Source organism: Cibotium barometz, chromosome 21 (genome assembly GCF_041138505.1).
Source record: "Cibotium barometz isolate CiBa-2024 chromosome 21, ASM4113850v1, whole genome shotgun sequence".
NCBI lineage: Eukaryota > Viridiplantae > Streptophyta > Polypodiopsida > Cyatheales > Cibotiaceae > Cibotium > Cibotium barometz.
Window position 1 is genome coordinate 37,410,576 of NC_141066.1, and position 10,221 is coordinate 37,420,796.

Here is a 10,221-nt window from a genome sequence, read left to right on the forward strand (position 1 = left end):
TGTGCACATTCTCGATGGGAAGATCATCTGGCTTGTTTGAGGAAAGTGTTTGAACGTTGTCGATTATATCATATATCACTAAACCCTTTGAAGTGCTAGTTCTAGGTTAAGCATGGTGTGATATTGGGACACATAGTCTCAAAGAATGGTATATCCATTGATGATATTAAGGTGGTCAAATTGATCTTGGACTACTACAAGGGAGTGCAAAGGTTTATGGGTCATGTGGGGTATTATCGACGCTTCATCATTTTTTATGCTACGATAGCCAGACCCTTATACAAACTTCTCATTGTCTTTGAGTGGACTGAGGAGTGTCAAGAGGCTTATGATCGTCTGAAGCAAGCCTTGGCAAGCACGCCTATTCTGTAACCCCCCAATCGGGATCTCATATTTCACATACACATCGATGCATCAAATTTTGCGTGCTAGCCCCCAACTTGGTGAGTTCAAATTGGACTATCCAGTTTGCTTCGCTAATCGTCAGTTGAATGATGCAGAGGTGAACTACACCACTACAAAGAGAGAAGGATTGGCCATGGTCTATGCCGTCAAGAAATATCGACATTATCTCTTGGCCAACAAATTCATATTTTTTTGTAGACCATCAAGTCTTACTATATCTAGTGAATAAACCTTGCACCACGAGAAGAATTACCCGATGGCTACTATTGTTGTTGGAATTCGACTTCAGTGTTAGTAAGGAAGGGAACACAGCATGTATTGGCCGACCACTTGTCCAAAATTCCAAATGGAGAACCAGCAACTGGTGTCAATGATGATCTTCCTGATGCTTGTTTATTCAAGTTGGATATGGTACCTGCGTGGAGCGAAGAGATCTCAGAGTATCTAGCTTATGGTTTTCCACAGGACGACATACCCTTGAACAAGGATAAGATGCGGCGGGTTATCAAGCTTGCGGCACCATATCAATTGATGTGGGAGAACTATATAGGCTAGGTAGAGACGATGTGCTTAGATGGTGCGTAAGAGAGGATGAATTTGTAACCATACTGAAAGAATCTCATTCAGGGATAGCAAGCAGGCATTTTACTGGAGAAATTACAACTCAAAAAGTGCTTCAAGTTGGACTCTAGTGGCCTACGTTATTCGGGGACGCCATAGAGTTTGTCAAACGATGCAAGGAATGTCAACATTTTGCTATTCCACAACAGACAAACAAGATGCCACTAACCCCCATCATCGTAAGGCAACCATGTGAGAAATGGGGGATAGATTTTGTGGGGCTAATCAGTCCACCGGCACATCCATCCCAAGCCCAGTACATAATCATGGCCAACAGACTATTTCACGAAGTGGGCGAAAGGCCTCTTCATCCTTGGTTTCCCCCTCTGTAGGTTGGCATATCTGTATGGATGTGGTTCGCTCTGACCAAATCATTACCCAACATTGCCCTTCCATGGGGTGTGCTTTCCATGCTCTTTGATCAATCTTCAAGATTTGTGTCCTTGCGTACATACACATGATCCAAAGCCCAATCATGCACCATTTTGGATTCCCTCATGAAAGGTCGTCCTAATATTATGTCATATGGATCAGGTTGGCATAGGAAGTCCATGACCATAAATGTATGACGATAGTGAAACGTAAAAAGTTTGAATTTAACATTCTCCAAGAGCCCAATGGGTCTCGAAGATGTTCCATCAGCTATGTGACGATTAAATCTGCTTTTTTTAGATGAGGTTTCTCCCAGTTTTCCCAGCAATGTTTGGTAATGATGCTAACCCCTGCCCCACCATCCAGAATAGCCAATGCCTGGTATCCATTATGATGAATCAAGAGCATTCATGTCGTCACTTTCATAGTAGCATCTTAGTTAGTTAACTGGTATCTTAACAACTCGGGTTTCCTCTGTATGCTTCAAGTTCTTTCTACCAGGGGTGGTAGAGTCTCATCCATATTATTGGTGGCTGTGGCCTTAGACCACCCTCGACCCATTCTTTTACATTTGTCCATAAGGTTGGTGAATGGTTGGTGAATTGCGTAATAGTTGCCCCAATTGCATCTAGACAGGCATGGATAGTACAGCTACAAGGCTTCCTATATCCCTAGGTTCCTTGGACATAGAGGATCCTTCCCATGTAGGTGTCTTCTATTCTTCCATGGGGAAGGAATTGATAGACCCCCCCAAATGATTTTCATCAAACATTCTAGACATTGTGTTTGTTTGGGAGTCCTCTTCTGTTCCTTCCGGAATCGGGGTTGGCATGTTCAATACCCTATTCCGGGGTGGTTCATCTCGTGGATAAATGGTATCCCTTGGTGTGTATGATTCATATTCTTGTTTGGGCATTCGGCTACTCGATGTGGCCCACCGCAGCCATAGCATTGTAAAGGTCATCTTCTCAGATTTGAGTTTATTTCCTTGCCCTTCCACTGTACCGTGGTTTGAAACATAAGTATTGGCATGCTATTCTATAGGACATAGTATTCTGGTGTGTCCTCATAGTGACCTCGGCCGTGTCCTCATAGTATTCCCTGCTAAGTTCTATTTCCCACACCATGTCAATATCTTCTGATGGCTCTTCAATCACTGCTTGATTGATCTTTGCATGTGGTGGTTGTGGCAGTAGAACTCATGGTGGTAAGGGCAAAGCGTCTTGTACCCAGAACATTCCCCTAGGTAAGTAAGAAGAGTTGGGTTGTCCAGCAGTGGCAGTGATATGCATAGGTGGTGCTAGCAAAGCCAATGGGGCTCTATTTGAATCCTTGTATATCTACACATTGCATATCCAGCAGTGGCAGTGATATGCATAGGTGGTGCTAGCAAAGCCAATGGGGCTCTATGTGGTAGCTATGCCACATTTTGAAACCTTGTATATCTACACATTAAAGTGTCATGATTTTCCAATTTTACACAGTGAGCACAATAAAGTAATGGCCTTGCCCCCTTAACTGTGGACATTCAGTGGTGGTGTGATTTAATCTGCACATGGAGCACAATAAAGTAATGGCCTTGCCCCCTTAACTGTGGACATTCAGTGGTGGTGTGATTTAATCTGCACATGGAGCACCACACCAATTCCCTGTGGGGGTAAAGGTGACTATGCCCATGCCCAGATGTCACTCTTCCCTCCCTGACCTTTAATTTTTCTAATATGGCATTGCTGAGCTCATCTACAGTCATGTTTTCGACTTGTTTACTTCGAGCTCCAAGTTCTTGGTGACTCGAGACATGCGAAGTTGTGGTTGCTGTAGATGTTCTAACGTCTTTGGGTTGTGGCAATTCTAACATATTATCTTCATATTCGATTGCCAATTTGTAGCATGCATCAAGAGTAGCTGGCCGGGCTAGTACCAGGTAATCATGCATTTTATGGTCTCTAACCCCGTCTCTAGAAACAAGGCAACAATTGATCATCTGTCAACCTTTCCCGAAGTTTGCACCTTGAATTTAAGTACTTCAGATGAGAGACATAGTCTCTCATCTGCTGAAGTACTTCAGATGAGAGACATAGTCTCTCATTGACTCATCTTCCTTTTGTTTGATGTTAGGTAGTTGTGCCACACAAGGCTCCATCTGTCGCCACTACGGGCAAAACTGGGCACAAAAACATTCTTTAACCTTGTAAAGTTAACCTTATCCTCAGGCTTAAGGGTTCGGAACCATTGATGAGCTTTTCCCTCTAAGGTCAGCGAGAAGGCATGTATCATGGTCACATCACTGACTAGTCCGCAAGTTTCACATGTGGATTCAAAAATCTCTACATGATGTTGGATAGGATCCCCATCCCCACAGAACTTTTGGACAAGTTTTGAAATGATACGGGGTTTCATCTGGGTGGGTCTGGGTTCTAGAGTAGAGCCTAGTTCCCTGACCATTCCCCGACCCATCTCTGCTGCCATATTTAACAGATTTGCCCTTGTGGTCACATTAAGGTCCATGGTTGGATCGTTTCTAGGCCTCTGGGGAATTGCTCCCCCCCTTCCTAGACCTCGTCCCCTACATGTATTGGCTCTTCTAGGTATCTTAGTTTCATGGACTGGTCCAGTTGTGGTACCCTGGTGGAATTTCCCATTGGTCGCCTCTGTGCACCTTTGTGTAATTAAGAGTTCCATGTCTTGTAAGAATGTAGGGTTATTGATCATTAGCTCAATATTCTTCTTGGTGTAGAGTCGGTCCTCTACTTCTACAGCCAAGTTAGCTAGATTACCCTCTTCTTCTCTGGTTGTAAACCCTTCCTCTATTCTGGATTCCTCGTTGATGGGTTCTAAGTTCGGAATTTCTCCCTCACTTCTACCTGTAGCAATTTCAGGTTCTTTTCCTTGTGATTGGAGTGGGTTAACATTTCCCATCTCCTTTCTCTCAATTCTTGCCCTATGAGTATCAAGCTCTTGTTTCCTTAAGCTAAATTCTCGGAGTTGTCATTCTACCTCACTTCATTGGAGGTCCAATTCTGTGAGATCCCACTGCCCCCTTCGCGTAGCACCGGATTCCCGATTGCTGGCAGCGGAAGCAGCTCCCTCTTGTGTGGGGCAGGGTTTCCTACACTCGCGGGGCCTCGCCCTCGAATGTCCGGGGTCAAGAGACTAAACTAACCTTCATCTGATTAAACTAGATAGAGGGAAAATTTATTACAGACTTAACTTGAAGGAATCAACGCTTTTTTTCCTAATTGAATCAGGCACAACCGTTGATCTATTCATTTGAGAAGTCTTTAGGCTTTTATTTAACTACTCGAGTTCTAAGCGTATTCCTATTAGTAAATTTTATTATTATTAAAACTCTACTGATTCCAGCCTAACCCCATCCGCGGCCCATGGGCTACGGCCCATGGGCTAGCCACCACTGGAATTGGTAGAACCAGACAAGTACTCACCCACCCATAATTAAATGCCTTTCTTAACTTTTGCTTAATTGGTAGAACCAGACAAGTACTCACCCACCCATAATTGAATGCCTTTCTTAACTTTTGCTTTAGAATACAGATACGCACACACTCCTCTTTAAACTTTAATTTATAAAACAATCCATTGACAACAATTATCGGTTACAGATATAGCTCAAAATTTCCATCCAATCCTTGTTTCTCACAAAAAACAGTATCACTCTGGACTCTTCGTTGTTGTTGAGACCAGCTAGCCAGCAAACAACGAGATCTAGTAACAGATTACAATAAACATTGATCCATTATACAATATCTTCCACCCACGACATATGCATGGGTGTCCTTGTTTTTGGCACCGCGAGCCCGTGCATCGCCTGGTCAGAACCCTCCAGGATCCTCCTTAGGTGGCCTGGCACTTCACTCAGGGACCACCACTTCGTCGGCCCTCGTCCATCATACCGAAAGCGCACCATTTTAACCGTACCGAGGCTGGTCAAGACCTGGGCAGGCTTTGTCGCGTGAGCTGTCCTTTGAATACTCCCCGCGCCAGTATAGCTGTTGCAACCAAACTTCCCTTAGAAAAACACATATACCAAATGCTCCCTCCAGCATTCTGGCATAAGAGAGTCCTTTAAGAAAAACAGGGTTTCTATGCAAGTTTTTAATTTTGATTTTCTTTGAATACAATGAGTATATCTTAAATCCGTATCCCAAGACTTCTTGATCGCACGTCTGAATTCCAGAATTCCTTGAATTCTATAACCTTGATCCTCAGATTATAGAATTTCTCGAATTCTATAACCTTGATCCTCAGATTAAAATAAAAGGGTCTGAACTTAGTTTCAGATTCGGTGGGTGATTTGAGTGTATTTTCCTGAACTGGTCACATCGTCTTTCCTTGAAACTGACGAAGAGTTTGGTCTTGGTCAAAGTCTGATTCTGGGCTCGAGCCTGGTAAGGTTCTTCCTGAACTACCTTTCTCGAAAGGGGGTGATATTTCAATCACTATTTTATTGAATTTCATTCATTGAATATTCACTTAATTGATTTCTAAACTAATCACGAATTCCTATGAGGAATAAATTATTCAATTTATCTAAATTTTTTACTTCGATAGATTTTCTGAATTTTCTCATTACCGTCCGAGTGAATATGAAACGATAGAATTTTCTCTCACAGTGTATTTACTTATTCATTTATCGATTATTCAAGGAAATTAAACCTAGAATCAAAGAGAACTCTAATTTTGATATAAAAATTCTTTATGCCTCTTTTTGATATAAAAATTCTTTATGCCTCTTTTTATGCATAAAATCCAACTTCAATGGAAATAACACTTTTATATAAAAGAAAATCCTTTTATGCATCTATTTATGCATAGAAATTAAATTTAATGAAAATCACACTTTTATAATAAAAAAATTATCCAATATGCATCTTTCTATGCACAGAATTTAAATCTAATGAAAATCACACTTTTATAATAAAAAAATATCCAATATGCATCTTTCTATGCATAGAATTTAATCTAGTGAAAATCACTCTTTTATAATAAAAAAATATCCAATATGCATCTTTCCATGCATAAAATTTAAATCTAATGAAAATAACTCTTTTATAATAAAAATATCCAATATGCATCTTTTTATGCATAGAAATTAATTCTAATAAAAATAACGCTTTTATAATAAAAATATTTCCAATATGCATCTTTCTATGCATAGAATGAAAATAACACTTTTAGAATACACAAACGGAGGGGATTACTCTCTTTGAATAACATAAAGATAAGACTTATTTCCGCAAAATTTAAGAAAATTTTACCATAACCTCCTTTGTATGGCTGACCATTTCTCAATTTTTACATTCTAAATCTACTTAGAATTTACCCCAAGATGAATTTAGCACTCTAATCTAATCAATTCTCATTTTTTTAAGAGAAAACAATATGAAAAGTTTAACTCTATTTATTTGATTACACATCTTGGATAAAGAAGGACTGAATTCACAATGAAAAGCAGGGGGAAGCCTTTCCATCAAGGCACAACATCCAATTTCAATTTAAAAGAAGCAAGAAATCATAAAACCATAGAATAGAATTAGAAAAAAGTAGAATTTCTAACTTACATGGAGTTTTGTGAGCTATCCTTTGGCTTGAGGGATTGAGGGTTCTACTCTTGCTTAGATCAAGAGTGGCCACCAATTCTTTGTAGAGGAAATAGTAAAAAACAAGTGAATTATCAATGAATTCAATGTTTTTGGCTCTGGTGGGGGAGGAGTAGAGTAACAGTGCATAAAACACTATCAAGCTTCTACAAAGGGCAAGGCTTCTATTTATAGGAAAAAATGAGCCTCTAACCAAGCAAAGTGATTCTAGAATTTTCCAGATCAATTTAGTCAATTTTTGACTATTTTTGGGTCCGTTTAGTTCACTTTTTGGATCCAGTTTTGAATTAGGAGAGAGGAGAGATGAAATATCTAATTTTATTGATTTAAAATTAAAAAGCAATGATGAGAAAAAGGTGCCTACTTCATGCGGGGGAATCCCTATCCTGAGGTGTTAAAATCAGTTTTTAAACTATTTTCCTTGGACCTTAGTCCACTCTTCATCTTATGTGAACATTAACTCATTTTTGGGGGGTTTTTCTTTTATTTTTCAATTTATCTCTCCCTACATTTGGATTAATCTTATTGGTCTATAGGAACCTTAATCTAAAATTTTCCAAAAAATCTGGACCCTTAGGTGGCTAAGGCCTTTTGAACAGATTATAATTTATTTCTAATGCATCTTCTGAAATTCTTTTTGAACTTCTGTTTTGGGGGAATTTATTTTAATACGAAGAGATATTTTTCCATCCAAAAATATCTAAAAATTGAATAATCTCTCTCTAGAATATTTTCTCTCTCTAAGCCAAAATAGCTAGAAACAAGATCTTTTATTATTCTGAAGAGGGGATTGATTACAAAGGAAGATACCAGACATCTTGAGGGATCTTACATTCTCTCCCACTTAAAAAAGGCGAGATGTCCTCATCTCGCAAACTGGGGGTAATCCCGCAACAGTTCAGCTTTTTTCTCCCAGGTGGCATCTTCAAAAGGATAGAACTTCCATTTGACCAATAATTATCTTAGAATTCTATTCTTGAGAACCTTCTCTCGAACATCAAGGATTTCTTCAGGTTGGAGTTCCATCTGCCCTTGGATTGAAGAAGTTAAGATTTCATCATCAAGCACATGATTCGGGCTTGGTACATACTTTTTAAGTAGGTTGACATGAAATACATTATGTACTTTGAGATGAGGAGGTAGAAGAAACTCGTAGGCTAAGGCACCTACTTTCTTTGTAATCAGATATGGCCCACAATATCGAGGGGATAACTTCTTGTACTTCCCAAGAGAGATAGAAAACTTCTTTTTGGGTGTACTCAAATGAAGACCATATCTGCTTCTTCGAATTCTCTGTTTGACCACTTCTTATCTGCATACTACTTCTGTCTATCCTAGGCAGCTTTTATATCTTTGCAAATTGACTACATCTGCTGCTCCATGTCGTCAAGCATCTTTTTGGACATCTCGACCCTAATCAATGGGTCGGACCAAGTTAATGGAGTTAAGCAATCTTGTCCATACAGAGCTTTGAAAGGGCTCATCCCGATACTTCGGTGATAAGAAGCATTGTAGGCGAACTCGACTAGGTGTAGATAGCTTAGCCATTTCTAAGGTTCCTTGCCACCACAGCATGACCGAAGTATATCTTCGATTACTTGGTTTACCCTTTCTGTTTGACCATCGGACTCGGGGTGGTAAGCTGTGCTGAGATCCAAGAAAGTTCCTATTGCTTCGAAAAATGCAGTCCAGAATCTTGACGTGAATTTGGGATCTCGATCACGAGTGGAATTCCAACATGCCAACTATCCTCTCCTCGAGAAAACAAAATAACATATAATAAAGGCATATATGAACCATGCAAGTTAGATATTCTTTTTATAGTACCTGTGCAAGACATTATTTGAATATCTCTATTTGAATATCTCTATGGCCTACATGAAAATCATCCCCTTCGCTCGGCATGAATCAACCACTTCAAAACTAACTAGTATTGCCTTGATTGAGCTTATGTGATGACCATTCTCAAATCTACATGTGGATTGGATTGCATGTTCATTTCTCTCATTGTACAAAATGCACATGCATACGGATTATGCTCATACATCATTGTTTGTAACCTTTCAAGCACGTTATGATTTAAAAAAGACATCCTATGAAGTCTATTCTCCAATTCATGCTCCGTATCATACACATATAATTGCACAAATTGAGGAGCCACATCTTGTGTTTCATTAGGTATTACAGCACCAACACGATATGTAGTACCATGGATTCAAAAATTAAATACACCTCCCTCCCTAGTGAATTGATTTTCCAAGTGAGCACCCCCAGTGAAATGAATGCTAAGGCATTGTTATAAGAGCGTACATTCTTTTTATATTCCTTACTTCCATTATCATCACCAAGTAACAGATCAACCAATGTAGGAGGAGGATTTTCCAAAGGTAGAAAAGAGATGTAGCTTTCTTGATGCCTCACATTTCCAAATTAGTGCAGCACAAGAATGGCACTTATAAGCAAGGGCCCCTAAAGAGTGAAGAGTACAATCTCTAGAACATAACATCATTGTTGTTCGCGGGATGGTTAACATTGTGAGGAAATGAAAACACACGCCTTATAGAATGACGTTCGGATTTAATACCTTTCACATCGCCAACAATATAGGAAATAGGTTGAAAATTATCAATATGTCCAATCTCATCTATAGGTAGCTCATTTAAATTAAAAGAAATAGGATCTCTTGCCATATCTCTAAAGCGGATTCTAGCATAGATTTATCTATGCTCCTCCTCATCTTCAACCCTTCCAAATGTTTTAATTTCATTTACATTAAAAAACTTCTTTAAATTAGCATCAATTTGTTTTCAAATGCAAGCCTTTGTTGCAAACAATTACAACAAGATATGTGTGCTCATCCAAAATTTGAAGCTGATGAACTTGGCTCAAACTTAGGTATATAAACCTCCTAATTATCTTCAATCTCTTTTGGAAAACAAAAAAGCAAATACTAATTTGCTTATTTTTCTTTTACAAACTTTCTTAACTTCAAATTGACAACAAAATATTTCTTATCATCACAGATATTCTACTTTAAGTGCCATAATCCTCATGTATTATCTTAGAGGCCTATATTGCGACATTTGACCCTACTCTCAAGGATAGACTCTGCACATTAGCAAACATGATGAAATTATTAGATAAATTTAAAATAGAAAAGTGTGTCTAACAAACACAACCTCTAATTTATAAGTGATAACACTAA